Source organism: Coenobita brevimanus, chromosome 54 (genome assembly GCF_032717465.1).
Source record: "Coenobita brevimanus isolate Jiangsu-jjx chromosome 54, ASM3271746v2, whole genome shotgun sequence".
NCBI lineage: Eukaryota > Metazoa > Arthropoda > Malacostraca > Decapoda > Coenobitidae > Coenobita > Coenobita brevimanus.
Window position 1 is genome coordinate 27,002,270 of NC_137007.1, and position 17,041 is coordinate 27,019,310.

The 17,041-nt window shown below is 40.5% G+C and overlaps 1 protein-coding gene across 1 annotated transcript in view; it reads left to right on the top strand.

The window, feature by feature from the left end:
* The window catches only part of LOC145401060 (adenosine deaminase 2-like), a 121,474-nt gene that overhangs the window by 89,771 nt on the left and 14,662 nt on the right, over nt 1–17,041 (top strand). The window lies entirely within an intron of this gene.

Below are 17,041 nucleotides of genomic sequence, written 5' to 3' on the forward strand. Positions count from 1 at the left end.
GGACTGGAGCTGTTGACATCAATCTTGATAATCAAAACATATCTTGAAGACAAAAGGGACTTGTTGCGCATCATTTGACCCACCCACGTCTATGCTGAAACATGCTTCTTCAGTATACAAATATGTGATCGTGGATGCAGAAGACCTTCTTGATAATCTTCAGCTGTGAAGACGTGGTCTTGGAGACTTACTAAATGATTAAAATATGTAATTATAATGAGATGTGCAAGAAAATATTTTCCCTTAGTTCCAAGAAGTTCAAGTTGAAAAAATGATTAACTTCAGACAGTAAGAAAGTTATGTTTTGTTAAGAAGAAAACAGCTTGGTTCCGAGAATGAAAAGGAAATGAAATAAATTTGGTTGATGCAGTAATTAAGGAGTTCTGTGTTAATTAACTTTAGGTTTACATCACTTCGAACAACCTTACAGGAACACTGCAGCAGCATTCAGCTGGTAAGTTGTGCAAAGTTAAATTATTTGCGTCTGTATGTATAAACTCGTGAGTGCGTATATATATATATATATATATATATATATATATATATATATATATATAATATATTCTACTGATAAAGCAGATCTCTTCGCACAGACTTTCTCCACCAATTCCACCTTAGACGATTCCGGTGCTGTTCCTCCATCACATACCCCCTCTGATTTCCTCATGGCTGACATTAAAATTTCTTCAGGTGATGTATTTTCTGCCATCACTGTCCTCAGTACTAACAAGGCATATGGGCCTGATGGGGTCCCTCCTGTTGTTCTCAAGAACTGTGCTTCTGTGCTTACACCCTCCCTAGGCAAACTCTTTCGCCTTTGTCTGTCAACTTGTACCTTTCCTTCTTGCTGGAAGTTTGCTCTCATTCAGCCAGTCCCAAAGAAGGGTGACCACTCCCAACCCTCCAACTATCGTCCAATTGCTTTAACGTCCTGTATTTCAAAAGTTTTCGAGTCAATTCTCAATAGAAAAATTTTAAGACATCATTCTTTCCTATCACAACCTTCTTTCCGATCGTCAGTATGGGTTCCGTCAGGGACGCTCCACTGGCGATCTTCCTCCTTTCGGGACTTTGGCGAAAGCTTTGCCATTGCACTTGACATCTCAAAGGCTTTCGATCGAGTCTGGCATAAATCTTTAGTTTCCAAACTGTCCTCCTACGGTTTCTATCCTTCTATCTGTGCCTGCATTGCTAGCTTCCTTTCTGGTCGTTCTATAGCCGCTGTTGTAGACGGCCATCGTTCTTCTCCTAGATCTATCAACAGTGGTGTTCCTCAGGGCTCTGTCCTATCACCAACTCTTTTCCTTTTATTCATCAATGATCTAAGCAGTACATCTAACCCTATCTACTCATACGCTGATGACTCCACCCTTCACCTTTCCATTCGGTTCCTGCAACGCCCATCTCAACAGTTACTTCAACAAACAAGGGATGAGACTATGGCACACCTAATGTCTGACTTGGCTCGTATCTCTGACTGGGGTAAAAATAATATGGTTGTTTTTAATGCATCTAAGACTCAGTTCTTACACCTATCAACCCGACAAAATCTTCCACAGGTGGACCCACTAATGTTTAATAATATTCAGCTTAATCCTGCATCATCCTTGAACATGCTTGGGGTTTCATTTACTCGGGACTTATCTTGGAAAGATCATATTACATCTCTTGTAAAATCTGCTTCCAAGAGATTGGGTGTGCTAAGCCGACTCCGCTCTTTCTTTACCCCTGCACAATTGTTGACTCTATACAGGGGTTTTATCCGCCCCTGTGTGGAGTACAACTCTCATGTGTGGGGAAGCTCCCCACATACAGCTCTTCTCAATAGGGTGGAGTCAAAGGCTTTTCGTCTCATTAACTCTCCTCCTCTTACTGACTCCCTTCAACCTCTGTCTCTTCGCCGCACTGTTGCATCTTTATCTCTTTTCTATCGCTACTTTAATGGTCACTGCTCCTCTGAACTGTCTGCTTGCATTCCTCCACCTCTACGACGGGCGCGTAGCACCCGTCTGGCAGCAAACTCTCATCCCTTTTCTGTCCAACTCTCTAATGCAAGAGTTAACCGTTACTCCCAGTCTTTCATTTATGCAACAGGTCAGCTCTGGAACTGTCTCCCTCTGTCTGTATTTCCTGCTGACTATGATCTCCAGTCTCAAACGCAGTGTGTCCAGGCATCTCAAAATGATTGGATCTTGAATTTGGCTCTTGTATTTTGTTTTTCTCTTGGAGGGAACTGTTACTGCGGGCTCATGGCCTTTGGTTCCTTCTTCCTGGCATAAATATATATATATATATATATATATATATATATATATATATATATATATATATATATAGTTAAATAGATATGTATATATACTGTACATAATTACCTTATGTTGGGCTACTTTCTACCGAAATTCGCTACTTTTCAGGCCTGTTTCCGCTACTTTTGGTCACAAGAATCTGGCAACCCTGCTTAGGAAGAAAGTGAGTGAAATGGAAAGTACAGTAGTCAATCACGAGAGTGTTATGGAAGAGTTAAAAAATGACACAGAGACAATTAGACAAGCAAGCAGTCTTATGGACCAGAGCAGTGATATTGAGGAGATAACACAGGTGAATGAAGCTGTGCAAAGCTACAAAAATGATGTAGAAACCACGTATGCTGAAATGGTGAAAGTAAAGAAAGACAGAAACAAGGGTGGAGGAAAAAAGCATTAAAAAGGAGGTGAAAAGAATAATCCAAAACAATCCAAAGTTAGTCAGAGATTCAGTAGAAATAAATAAATCAATAGCAAATCACTGGTATAGAAGAGGAAGAAATTAAAAACAAGATCACTAGAGACAAAAAGGAGATGGCAAATGTAATGAGCTTACTGAAAGAAGTATCAGAGGAAATCTGTAGTAAAGACATAGAGGAACACAAAAGGTTAGGGAAATACGAGAAAAGCAAGACAAGACCTCTAAAGGTGACTTTCCAGAGTGTAAACACTGTGGAAGAGATACTAAAAAATGCAAAGAATCTTATGGAAAAAGAGGAGCTCAAAAATGTATGGATAAAAAGATCCCTAACACAAGAGGAACTGGAATTACTGAAAGAGAAAAGGGAGGAAGCAAAAACAAAAAATGAGGGAAGATCAGAAGAGGACAAGAAGAAATTTTTTTACAAAGTAATAGGATTGCAGGTACGAAAGTGGTACACAAACAGGATGGAAGAAAAAGGAGGAAGTTAGTAGAACCATGTCATGACAAGTATATAAACAAGATGATAAAGTTGATGTACTCAAATGTGGATGGAATGGTATCTAAATTACTAGAGATGAATGATTATGTCAGAGAAAATGAACCACAAATAATATGCCTAACTGAGACAAAATTAACACCAAGGATATCCAATGACATACTAAACTTAGAGGAATACAATATATGGAGAAGAGACAGAAATTTAAAAAAAGGAGGAGGAATTATAATATTAACTAAGAAAAATCTAAAAGTCAAGGAAATAAACCTAGATATACCATCACAAGTAGAACTGATTGCAGTAGAGATCGACACATCTGAAGGTAAAGTAATTGTAGCCAATTTGTATATGCCACCCAGATCAAACACATGGGAAAGAGACGAATATGAGGACCTGGCAGAGAGTACAATTCAGAGTATAAGATCCTTGCTACATAAAATGGAAGAGAAATCGGAAAGAATTATACTAACTGGGGACTTCAATACAAATATAAATTGGAATACTCTAGATATAAATAGCCAAGAAAGCTGTTGGGACCAAAAGCTCCTGGATCTCGTACAAGAGTTTTTCTTAACGCAACATGTGAGGGAAACCACTAGAAAAAGAGGACTTGATGTACCTTCAGTGCTAGATCTAATATTTACTAGGCAAGAAAACGACATTGACAGTTTAATATATCACCCTCCACTCGGCAAAAGCGATCATGCAGTACTAAATTATAACTTCAGGATAGCATATGACACAGTAAACAGCAATGACAGTTACAAAAAAGAGACTAAACTATAAAAAGGGAAATTATCAAGACCTAAAGAAGTATTTCTTAGAAGTTGATTGGGAAAATGAGCTTAGAGGACAAGATTTAAATGCTGTATATAAAAAATTTTGTGAATTTTATGAAATAGGAGACCAGAAGTACATCCCACAGCACAAAGAAGCAGATAAGAAAATACAGAAATGGTTCAGTACAGAATGTAAAAAATCAAAAGAAAGAAGAGATTTGTTGTGGAATAGGTACAGAAGACACAATAGTGAAAGGGCGTATAATAATTACAAACAGGCAAGAAACGACTCTACAAGAATAAGGAGGGAAGCCCAAAAACAGTTTGAGGAGGATATAATAAAAAGTAGTGATCAACCAAAGCTGTTTTACAGCTATATCAGAAGCAAAACCAATGTAAAAGATATAACACAATCCATTACGGACGAGGGAATCACTTATACACAAGAGAAAGATATTTGTGAAGCACTAAATAAGAATTTCTAATTAGTTTTTACAGAAGAAAAAAATTTTGAGAGGGACTATGTGGAACACGCATGTCCACACATACAACCAGATATACAAATAGCAGAAAAAGTAATACAGGAGGAGTTAAGTAGATTAGACAGAGGAAAAGCAAGTGGTCCTGATGAAATTTCATGTTGGGTGTGACGAGAATGTGCAAAGGAGTTAAGTAAACCATTATTTTTAATTTTCAAGAAATCCTTGAGTCAAGGGAAACTACCTGATATTTGGAAAAAAGCAATATAGTCCCCTTATACAAGAAAGGAAATAGACAAAATCCTCTCAACTACCGACCAGTATCACTGACCAGTGTTGTAAGCAAGGTATTAGAAAAACTTATAAGAAAAGCTTGGGTAAATCATCTAGAAGAACACAGTATGATAACAGAAAGACAGTTTGGTTTCAGAAAAGGAAAATCATGTGTTACTAATCTGTTGAGCTACTATGACAGACTAACAAACACAGTACAGGAAAGGGAAGGATGGGTGGACAGTATCTATTTAGATTTCAAGAAAGCTTTTGACACAGTACCACACCAAAGACTTTTATGGAAGCTGTACCATCAAGGAGGAATTCGAGGCAAACTGTTTTGTTGGATGCAAGACTTTCTCATAAAAAGAGAAATGAGGACAGTACTAAGAGGAAACTACTCATCATGGAAAGAAGTGACTAGTGGAGTACCGTACCACAGGGTTCGGTGCTGGCACCAATCATGTTTTTAATGTACATAAATGATATAAACAGTAACACTGGAAATGAGAGCTATCTGAATATGTTTGCAGATGATGCAAAAATACAAAGGAGAATTACTAGCACAGACTCTTGTAGGGAGCTACAAGAAGAATTAAATAAACTTCATGAATGGAGTAGTACATGGCAAATGGAATTCAGTGTGGACAAGTGTCATGTGATCAAGTTTGGTAAAAGTGGAAAAAGACCTGATTGGGATTACAAGTTAGGAAATAAAACCCTATACACATCAGAAAGAGAGAAAGACCTAGGTGTGATTATCAATAACAGACTATCTCCGGCTGACCACATCAGCGAGAAGGTACGGAACATGTATACACTGCTAGCAAATATGAGAATAGCATTCACATACATAATTGAAGACATGCTAAGAAGGATAATAACATCATTCATTAGACCAACCCTGGAATATGCATCAATAGTCTGGAGTCCTCATCTCAAAAAGCATATAGACAAGATTGAAAAAGTTCAAAGGGCCGCTACAAGATGGATACCAAGCTTAAGGGACCTAAGCTACGAAGAAAGACGAAATAAACTGAACCTACCAACACTACAGGAGAGAAGGAAAAGAGGTGACATGATAATGCTATATAAGTGCATATCAGGAAAGGAGAAAATAGACATAAATGATTACTTAACATATGGAGAAGCATCAGCAAGAGGACACTGCAAAAAACTGCATAAGAAGAGAGGAGATAAAGACGTAAGGAAATTCAGTTTCCCAAACAGAGCAATTGACCAATGGAATGCACTACCGAATGAAATAGTGTGTGCCAAAACAATTCACAAATTTAAGGATATGTACGATAAATATGGTCTAAGACACGGGACAGTACGAGCTTGACTCATTCCTGTAAAGATACAATTAGGTAAGAACAATTAGGTAAGAACACACACACACACACACACACACACATTGGGAAAATGAGCTTAGAGGACAAGATTTAAATGCTGTATATAAAAAATTCTGTGAATTTTATGAAATAGGAGTCCAGAAGTACATCCCACAGCACAAAGAAGCAGATAAGAAAATAAAGAAATGGTTCAATACAGAATGTAAAAAATCAAAAGAAAGAAGAGATTTGTTGTGGAATAGATACAGAAGACACAATAGTGAAAGGGCATATTATAATTACAAACAGGCAATAAACGATTATACAAGAATAAGGAGGGAAGCCGAAAAACAGTTTGAGGAGGATATAATAAATAAAAGTAGTGATCAACCGAAGCTATTCTACAGCTACATCAGAATCAAAACCAAAGTAAAAGATATAATACAATCCATTACGGACGAGGGAATCACCTATACACAAGAGAAAGATATTTGTGAAATACTAAATAAGAATTTCCAATCAGTTTTTACAGAAGAAAAAAATTTTGAGTGGGACTATGTGGAACATGCATGTCCACACATACTGCCAGATATACAAATATCAGAAAAAGTAATACAGGAGGAGTTAAGTAAATTAGACAGAGGAAAAGCAAATGGTCCTGATGAAATTTCATGTTGGGTGTTACGAGAATGTGCAAAGGAGTTAAGTAAACCATTATTTTTAATTTTCAAGAAATCCTTGAGTCAAGGTAAACTACCTGATATTTGGAAGAAAGCAAATATTGTCCCCTTATACAAGAAAGGGAATAGACAAAATCCACTCAGCTACCGACCAGTATCACTGACCAGTGTTGTAAGCAAGGTATTAGAAAAGCCTATAAGAAAAGCTTGGGTAAATCATCTAGAACACAATATGATAACAGAAAGACAGTTTGGTTTCAGAAAAGGAAAATCATGTGTTACTAATCTGTTGAGCTACTATAACAGAGTAACAGACACAATACAGGAAAGAGAAGGATGGGTGGACAGTATGTATTTAGATTTCAAGAGCGCATTTGACACAGTACCACACCAAAGACTTTTATGGAAACTGTACCATCAAGGAGGATTTCGAGGCAAACTGTTTTGTTGGATGCAAGATTTTCTCATAAAAAGAGAAATGAGAACAGTACTAAGGGGAAACTACTCATCATGGAAAGAAGTGACTATAGTCGGCCTTGCGCCTGTAAGCGCCTGTGGTGTGGCTCGCACCTGTTTACAATGGTGCCACGTTTCCTCAACTTGCGATGTGAAACGGAAGCTATTTATGTACAAGGCATCACAAATTCGATAAATTCAGATGAATAAAACTTACACTTGTGTATTTTGATGGATGAATCAACAGTAATCTAATTATGCATAAAATATTTATACAGTAACACAGAAACATGGCATACATATTGTACAGTGTTGCTAAAAGAAATAGCAGTCACTTTTAATGTTTTTTAGCGTAGTTTTAGGGTGGTTAATAATATTACAGTTATGGATATAATAGAATGAGCCTGAAAAAAGAAGAAATATGCCAATATCCAAAGTAAAAGAAATAATTCATATAATTCTTGTGAGTGGCAGCACTGACAGATAGCTTCCCTACAGAGAGAGAGAGAGAGAGAGAGAGAGAGAGAGAGGCAGGAGAGGGGCATGCATTGAATGCATTGTCGGCATCACTAAATATAACAAAACCAAATTAACAAATGAAAGCACAATTATAAATAACTTATAAAAGAATCAAAAGTACTCAGGGTGGCTCACATTTCCCGCCATGTGGTAGGTGAATCCAGCCCCCCCTTCCCCTTCCCTCCCTTCTTAATCCCTCCTGGGTGTCTCAGGTCAAATCCCCCTTCACACTTCCCCTCCCCCCTGGACCACCACCCCAACAAACCCACATCCACACTCCCACCCACACCTACACCCACACCCCACTACGTCGGGGTGTATGAATCAGTAACGTAACAAACCTCTCAGCAGACAGTAACTTTGACACTCCATCTACTACTAAATATAACAAAACCAAATTAACAGATGAAAGCACAATTATAAATAACTTATAAAAGAATCAAAAGTACTCAGGGTGGCTCACATTTCCCGCCAGGAGAGAGAGAGAGAGAGAGATAACGGTATAGAAAACGTGGCACCACTGTACACAGGTGCGGACCACACCACAGCCGCAAACGTGCGCGAGTCCTACTATAGTGGAGTACCACAGGGCTCAGTGCTGGCACCAATCATGTTTTTAGTGTATATAAATGATATAGACAGTAACACTGGAAATGAAAGCTATCTAAATATGTTTGCAGATGATGCAAAAATACAAAGGAGAATTACTAACACAGACTCTTGTAAAGAGCTAGAAGTAGAATTAAATAAACTTCATGAATGGAGTAATACATGGCAAATGGAATTCAGTGTGGACACGTGTCATGTAATCAAGTTTGGTAAAAGTGGGAAAAAACCAGATTGGGATTATAAGTTAGGAAGTAAAACCCTACACATATCAGAAAGAGAGAAGGACCTAGGTGTGATTATCAGTAACAGACTATCTACGGCTGACCACATCAGAGAGAAGGTACAGAACATGTATACACTGCTTGCAAATATGAGAATAGCATTTACATACATAAATGAAAACATGCTGAGAAGGATAATAATATCATTCATCACATCAGCCCTGGAGTATGCATCAGTAGTCTGGAATAATAAAAAAACACAGATAAGCTTGAAAAAGTTCAGAGGGCCGCTACAAGTTGGGTACAAAGCTTAAGGGATCTAAGCTACGAAGAAAGACTAGAAAAACTGAATCTGCCAACACAACAGGAGAAGGAAGAGACATGATTATGCTCTATAAATGCATATAAGGGAAGAAGAAAATAGACAGATGAATATATAACCTATGGGGAAGCATCAACGAGAGGACACTGCAAAAAACTGCATAAAAAGAGCGACGATAAAGACGTAAGGAAATTTACTTTCCCAAATAGGGCAATTGATGAGTGAAATGCACCACCGAATGATATACTGTGTGCCAAAACAATTCATAAATTTATGGAGATGTATGATGAAAATGGTTTAAGACACGGGACAGTACGAGCTTGACTCATTCCTGTAAAGATACAATTAGGTAAGAACAATTAGGTACGAACACACACACACACACACAGCTGAGACACCAGAGGGACAGCACGTACGCTGCATCACTCCTCGCTTGGCCAACTTTGGCCACAACTGGCCATACCTAAATAGTACATATGAGTCAAGTTCTGTACTAGGCTAAACTAAATGGTGTTTTGATATATAAGAGGAAGTTTAAGTAAAAATTTTGTTCAAATAACAGAATACAGAATTAGTGCAGGAATCCGCTGATCATGAGCTGGTTTGTCTGCTGCGTGCACCAAGGAATACATACTTGTAAGCAGAATTTTGTTGCTGGTAGTACCACAAGATGAGCACCATCTTTAGTAAAGCAAATTTGGAAGGAGTTTGGAAAAGGGATAAAGGTAGAAAACAGGATGATGATTTCTACCAGGATCTAGTTGAAATGGAGACGTTCAATAAGCTAGTAGAACGGGAACACTGAGTAGAGAAGGTATTTCAGAGTGAAATGGATGAAATTAAGAAGCAACTGCACATGCAGAAGGAAGAAAATGGAGAATTAGTAAAGGAAGTAAACAAGTAAGACTCAACAATAGATGAGCTGTTAGGTGGGTACACTTAGAAGGAAGATTAGTGAAATGGCAAGCACAGTTGTCAACCCGGAGAATATTATGGAAGAGTTCAGAAATGATACAGAGACAATTAGGCAAGCAAGCAGTCTGACAGACCAGGACAGTGATACTGAGAAGATAACCCCGGTGAATGAAGTGATGCAAAGCTACAAAATGATGTGGAAACTACTATGCTGAAATGGTGAAAGTAAAGAAAGACTTAGAAACAGAAGTCGAAGAAAAAAGCATTAAAAAGGAAGTGAAAAAATAGTCCAAAACAATCCATAATTGGTCAAAGATTTAGCAAATATCAACAAATCTATAGTAATCACAGGTATAGATGAGGAAGAAAAAAAAAACAAGATTTCGAGAGACAAAAAGGAGATGGCAAATATAATGAGTATACTGAAGGAAGTATCAGAGGAAATCTGTAAGAAAGACATGGGAGGAACACAAAAGGCTAGGGAAATATGAGAGAAATAAGTCAAGGTCTGTGAAAGTAACATTCCAGAGTGCAAACACTCTGGAGGAGATATTAAAAAATGCAATCTTATGGAAAAAGAGGAATTCAAAAACGTATGGATAAAAAGATGCATAACTCAAGAGGAACTGGGATTATTAAAAGAGAAGAGGGAGGAGACAAAAGCAAAGAATGAGGAAAGATCAGAGGTAGAGAAAAATATATATACATATTTTTTTGAAGAACAGGTAAGTTTCGGTTAATGAACAAACGCTTAACAAGAATTCACTAATACTATCTATCTATCTATCTATCTATCTATTGCCAGACGCCTCAATCCCGTTTGGGGTGGCCACAAACAAATCGCCTCCACGTCGCCCTGTCCCCCGCCATTTCACTGCCCTGCTTCCAACTCGCACCCTCCTCTCTCATATACCTCTCCACCCCATCCCTGCATCTCATCCTCGGCCTTTCCCTCCCTCTTCCCCCCTCCACCTCACTCACTCTTCGTCAGTCTTTCACCCTCCATCCTTTCCACATGGCCAAACCACCTCAGTATGTTCCTCATAATGCCTCCTATTACATCCACATGCACACCACACTCGCTAATATGAGTCTTGAAATTTGCACCACCGCTTTCTAACGAGCATGAACCCCCCTCCATCCCAACTTACGAGAATCGAGACAAGGGTCACGCTGCAGCTGTCCATTTTCTAAGGCCCTGTCCACACGAGTGGGCAATGCCTGATGCGCACTGCCTGCTGAGCATATATCCCTCGCTTCTTTAGCAGTATTTCCAGAAAAAGCAGTTTCTGGCTGCCATTGGTCACTACTGGGCACACTTGTTTTGTTGTCCACACGGCAAGCATTGCCTCAACAACGGGCAAGGGTGTTATAGATAGTTTGCCAGTGGTTTCCCTGTTTATGATGTCATCTACGCTCGTGCCCGCCAGCCACCTTCTAAATGTGTGAATTGGAATGTGATTTGGTATCAGTGTTTGCCCGTTGGACACTGCCCGCTCGTGTGGACGGGACCTAATGCTGTTTTTTGTATTTCATGTGTATTAACCCTTTATTCGTGCTTAAAATTGTCTGTCACAGATGTTGGTGGTCGGTGGAGGTTACTTGGCTGGTTGTTTTCCCCATCCCTATTTTACCAGTAATTTATGTTATTCTGCTTATATTAATGCTATTTTTACGTTTCAGGTGTATTACCCTCTTGCTTAACCCCTTATTCCAGCTTAAAATGATCAGAAAATCAGTTCTGGTGGTTTTGGGGGAGATGGCTCGGAGGCCTTGCTCCCTAACTCTATTTTCCCCGTAAGTTCTTCACTTCGTTTAACGAGAATTCGGATAACGAACAAAATCCTGGCACCCAATTAGCTTTTTAGATCGGAGCCCGCGTGTAATTGGATTGCAGGTACGAAAGTGGTAGATAACCAGAAGAGAATAAAAAGGAGGAAGGTAGTAGACCCAAGTCATGACAAGTACGTAAATAAGATGAATAAGTTGATATACTCAAATGTAGATGGAATGGTATTTAAATTATCAGAGATAAATGGTTGTATTAAAGGAACTACATATTATATGCCTAACTGAAACAAATATAACACCAAGGATATCAAACGATACCCTAAACCTAGAGGGATACAATATATGGAGAAGAGATAGGAACTTAAAAAAAAGGAGGAATTATAATATTAACAAAGAAAAACCAACAAGTCAAAGAAATAGAACTAGATATACCCTCACAAGTAGAACTGATTACAATAGAGATTAATATATCTGAAGGAAAAGTAATTGTGGCAAATTTTTACGTGTTACATCCCCATCCCACACTGCCATAGGCTCCAGCAGCAGTGGTACAGTACAGGAAGGACGTTGCCCAGTCGGTTGTTCTTCCTATGGTCAGCTTTTAGGTGTACAGTACACAGGATCAGCTCAGTTATTGTAAACAGACATTGGCTTCTAAGTTCACTGTCTTTATTTTCCAGGTACAGTAATTACACTTAATGCATGACAGTAACACCTCACTATTTTCACAAGTTCCAATGATATACAAACTTCAATAACTCTTCACTATTTACCAATATCACTTCACTGTTTTCACAAGTACCGAAAATATACAAACTACACTGACACTGCACTACACTCAAATTGAACTGAAAACCGACTGAACTTGCTCGTCTCCTCCCCATCCTTATATAACCTTCCTTGCTTCTCCATTATTCTAGGACGTGCTGTCCCTGTACCTGCCCCTAGCAACACCGCTTACCAATTCGGAGACATCCAAAACATGCCAAAGTCTTCTTACATTACATATCACTGTAAATTATTTTGCATACAAACTTGAATTACATAATTTAACAAGCAATCACATAAATAAAACATTATAGAGAAAAAGAGCACAAAAATTAATGCATAACTTATGAAATACATTTACAAACAGCTGGCAAACTGGCAACTCTGACTTGTACTGGAACCACTGTAAATATCGGGAAGCAGCGAGAAGCTTCTCGAATACCTAACTGGCAAATCTCGCTTATTAATACTACCCTTTCCCTAGTTCTTTGTCGTCCCGACAAAACTACACAGTATATACAAACATAAATCTTAATCCTAATGAAACATGTAACTGTACACAAAATAATCCTTCAACTTATCAGGTCTTCTGTACCGCTTCCGACGACGTCCTTGCTCCTCCACGCAGTCCATTTCTCCTGAAAGGTCTTGGTCCTCTTCCTGATTCATTTCTTCTCTTGGGAAACTGTCACCATCCTCTTGCACTTCAGCTCCTTAGTCTTCCTCAACATTCTCAGCTGCGGTTGAGCATGATTCCTTGGAGACATCCCTGTTGTTCCGTCCTGCCCCACGTTACTGCCACAGACGATTCACATGTACAACCTTTGGGCGAGACTTCCTGCCTCCCCGAATACGATACGTTACGTCTGATAGGCAGTCCAGCACAGTGCAAGGTCCATCCCATGGGCTCTGCGGCTTTGGTAACTGTCCCTTCTTTTGTTGAGGATTGTATAACCAAACTAGGTCACCATCGCTGCAGCTCACCCACTTGCCTTGACATCGTACTTGCACTCCATCACCTCTCTTGAAAACTTAAGGTCTCCTCGCACTTGATGATGTACCTTGGCCAGCCATTCCTGAAGATGCTTCACATAGCTGGAGGTGTCTGTAGGCATTTCTTCACCAGGTGGTTTTCCCATTAACAAGACAACGGGTAAACGTAACTTGGGGCCCAACATCAGCTTTACAGGGGTGTAGCGGGTACTGTAGACTCATGGGATGCAGACCAATATGCCATCAGCAATGCAGGTAATTTCTGGTCCCATTTTTTTGTCCCTCTACACAGTACTTTGCCAGTTCTTGTCCCAGGGTCCAGTTGAAGTTTCTCCACCATTCTATCTGTGGCCTTAGTTGGGTCGTCCTGGTCTTCTTGATCCCCAGTAACCTGCAGCACTCACGGAACACAGCAGACTCGAAGTTTCTACCCTGGTCTGAATGTAGCTCTTGTGGCATCCCAAAACGACAGAAGAACTGATCAACCAACAACTGAACAACAGTAGCAGCCTCTTGATGGGGGATGGCGTAGGCATCTGGCCATTTTGTGAAGTAGTCCATGGTGACAAATATATTCCCCTTTCAGTGAGTGGTAAGGGTCCAGCAATGTCCACCATGACTCCATCAGTGCACCCACTTGGTACAGCTGAAGAGGAGCGCAACCACGTTTCTTGGGTCCTTTCTTGGCACAACACACATCACAGGCCTGACACCACTCTTCAACACCCTGATGCATGCCAATCCAGTAGAATCTATGTTGCAGCCGGCATAGAGTTCCTTCATTCCCAGGTGCCCACTAGTGATGTGGTTATGGGACTCATCCAAGATCTTGGACCTCATCTTTTTCGGAACCACCAATTGCCAATACAAGCTGAGGCCACCGGGTGTCTCCCACAGATGCCCCAGTAGACTGTTGTTCAGACGAAGAAGGTCCCATTGACTCCAGTAGCTCTTGGTCGCAGGACTGAACCTGGAAACTTCTTCCCAAGATGGTCAAACTGTACTCCGCTGCAGCCACTCTAGTTTATCTGTCTATCTATCTATAGCCCGATACCCTAATCCTGCAAAGGGTGGCTGCAGACAAAACACCTCCAAGTCGCTCTCATCCACCAGTTGACCGCCCTCCCTCCAACTCACTCCCTCCTCCCTCATATACCTCTCAACTCCATCCCTCCACCTCATCTTTGGTCTTTCCCTCCTCCTCCCTCCCTCCACTTCACCCACATATACCCTCTTAAGGCAGCGTCACACTGGGACAAAAGTGGCTAACGTGCTAGCCAGTTTTGTAACTTGCTAGCCAAACTGACTCACGGTGAGCGAGATTTCGCTTGCGAGGCGAAATGGTTAACAATTCTCGCTCACAGCGTGTTGGTGGAATTAGAACTCAAATGAGCCTATAGTAATTTTGTAATTGGTGAGAAAATATTCTGTTATTCACAGAAGGAAACTTTAACTAAAATTGTTAAGTAAATACAATTTAATTCATGTGGTTTTTATTCACTTTTATTTTTTTCTTGTAACATGAATTAAATAGACACTCAGGTGACCAGGCCGCAGAGGCTGTCTGTTTTGTCTCTAAACAACAAGTAGAAATCAGATTTCGATATGGATCCTGCGGCAAGGAAAACTCTAGTAGACTGCTTTGTGACTCTGGAGTTCCTGAAGTACGTTAGGAGGTTGTAGAAACTGAGGAAAAGGGAGTGGGTACTCCGTGGTGGTATGTTTATAAATGACCGCGAGGCACCAAGGCAGACGACACAGCCGTTTTGGCTCGCAAAAACACACGAGTGTGACGGACACTCGACTCAGCTAGCCGTTTTGGCTCGCAAAACTGGCCCGAATGTTGGTCACTTTTGGTCAAGTGTAACGCCACCTTTAGTCAGTCTTTCATTCTCCATTCTTTCCTCATGTCCAAACCACTTCAGTGTATTTCTCCTAATTTTCTCAACCACATCCACATCCACCCCCACAACGTTCCTTCACTTTTTCATTCATCAACCTGTCCCTCCATGTCACTCCACATGCTCCTCTCAAGTAACTCATTTCCACTGCTCTCAGTCATGACTTGTTCCCCTCTTGCAGGGTCCATCCCTCGCTTCCATATGTCGGGGTCGGGATCACAATACTATCATGCAGTGACTTTTTAACTTTCATACTCTCCTCCCTGTTTCTCATCACTGCTTTCAGTGAACCAACAACCTTCCTTCCCTGCTGTACCCTTTCAAGTACTTCATCCCCATAAGTTCCATCCTTACTCATCACACTACCCAAGTACTTGAATGCACTCACATCCTCCATATCCTCACCATCCAACCTCACTGTGCATTCTGTGACTTTATTCCTCTCAAACACCATAACTTTACTCTTGTTTACATTCACATTCAGATTCCTCTTCCTACACACCGTCCCAAATTCATTCACCAAACCATGCAACTCCCAGTCACCTTCGCTCAACAATACTGTATCATCAGCAAACAGTAACACCGGAAACTTCCATATCTTACCCTCACTCATTAGAGCCACCCCCACATCCACTTGCACGTCCTTTACAACCCCATCCATGTATATATTCAACAGCCATGGAGACATCACACATCCCTGTTTCAGTCCCACATTTAGATCAAAGAACTCACTTAGCTCACCATCCACTCACACAGTAGCCATAACTCTGTACATGCTCTTCACAGCACTCAGCAATTTCCCCTCCACTCCATATATTTTTAATACCTTCCTGATACCTTGCCTATCTATACCTTGCCACTCTAGTACTGGTTGTAAATCTGCATCTGCATCTGCATCTTCTTCAGGTCTTCTGCATCTGACACTGGCCCTGTCACAACCATACAGCGGCATTTCTTGCCAAGATTCCCATTCTTACTGCATTATGTGCCGTCTCTTCTTCTGTCTTCTCGCACACTATTCATCAAGGTTCTCCTGCATTTCTTAAGTGGTGGGGCTTCTCGAGGAAAACTGGCTGGTTGTTGCCTCTCTTCACCAGCCTATACTAATTTACCCTCATCCTTCTCAGTTGGACACCCATAGCTGAAGTGTCCCACATCACCACATGTCCAACACCCGTTTTTTGCAATCGTGGGTTTCCCTGCACTGCTTCATTCTTGCTCTTTCTTCCATTGGTAACAATCCACCTTCTTGTGTCCCGGCTTCCCATAGAAGCAGCAACCTCCTCTGATCTTCTGTTCTCTCTTTCACTTCTTGCAATTCACTTTCCTGTGTCCTGGCTTTTCACAGTACCAGCAACTTCCCTAAAAATTTTCCCTTTCACATACCTGCCCCTTTCTTGCCTTGAATCCTGCCCTTCGACCTGCCTGAAAGGTGGATATACTGGACCTGACGTAGGACTCAGACTCTAGAGACCTGGCTAGTGCTTCTTGCATGCTTCTGGGTTGTGCCTGCTTCAGTTCCACTTTCAACTCTGCACTATCAACAGAATCGATGAACTGGTCCCACAGAAGAATAGCCAACAGGTTAGGTCTGATAAATTACCAATATGCTGGGAATCGAACCAGGGACTCTCAGGTGAGAGCCAGGCAGCATACCACTACACCACGACCAGGTAAAAGTTAACTCACGTTGTCACAATCTTGTAACCAACGTCCCTCCGCCCCCACTGTGGGCATCAAGAGGATGAGTTAACCCCCTGGCACTCGGGCAAGTAGAT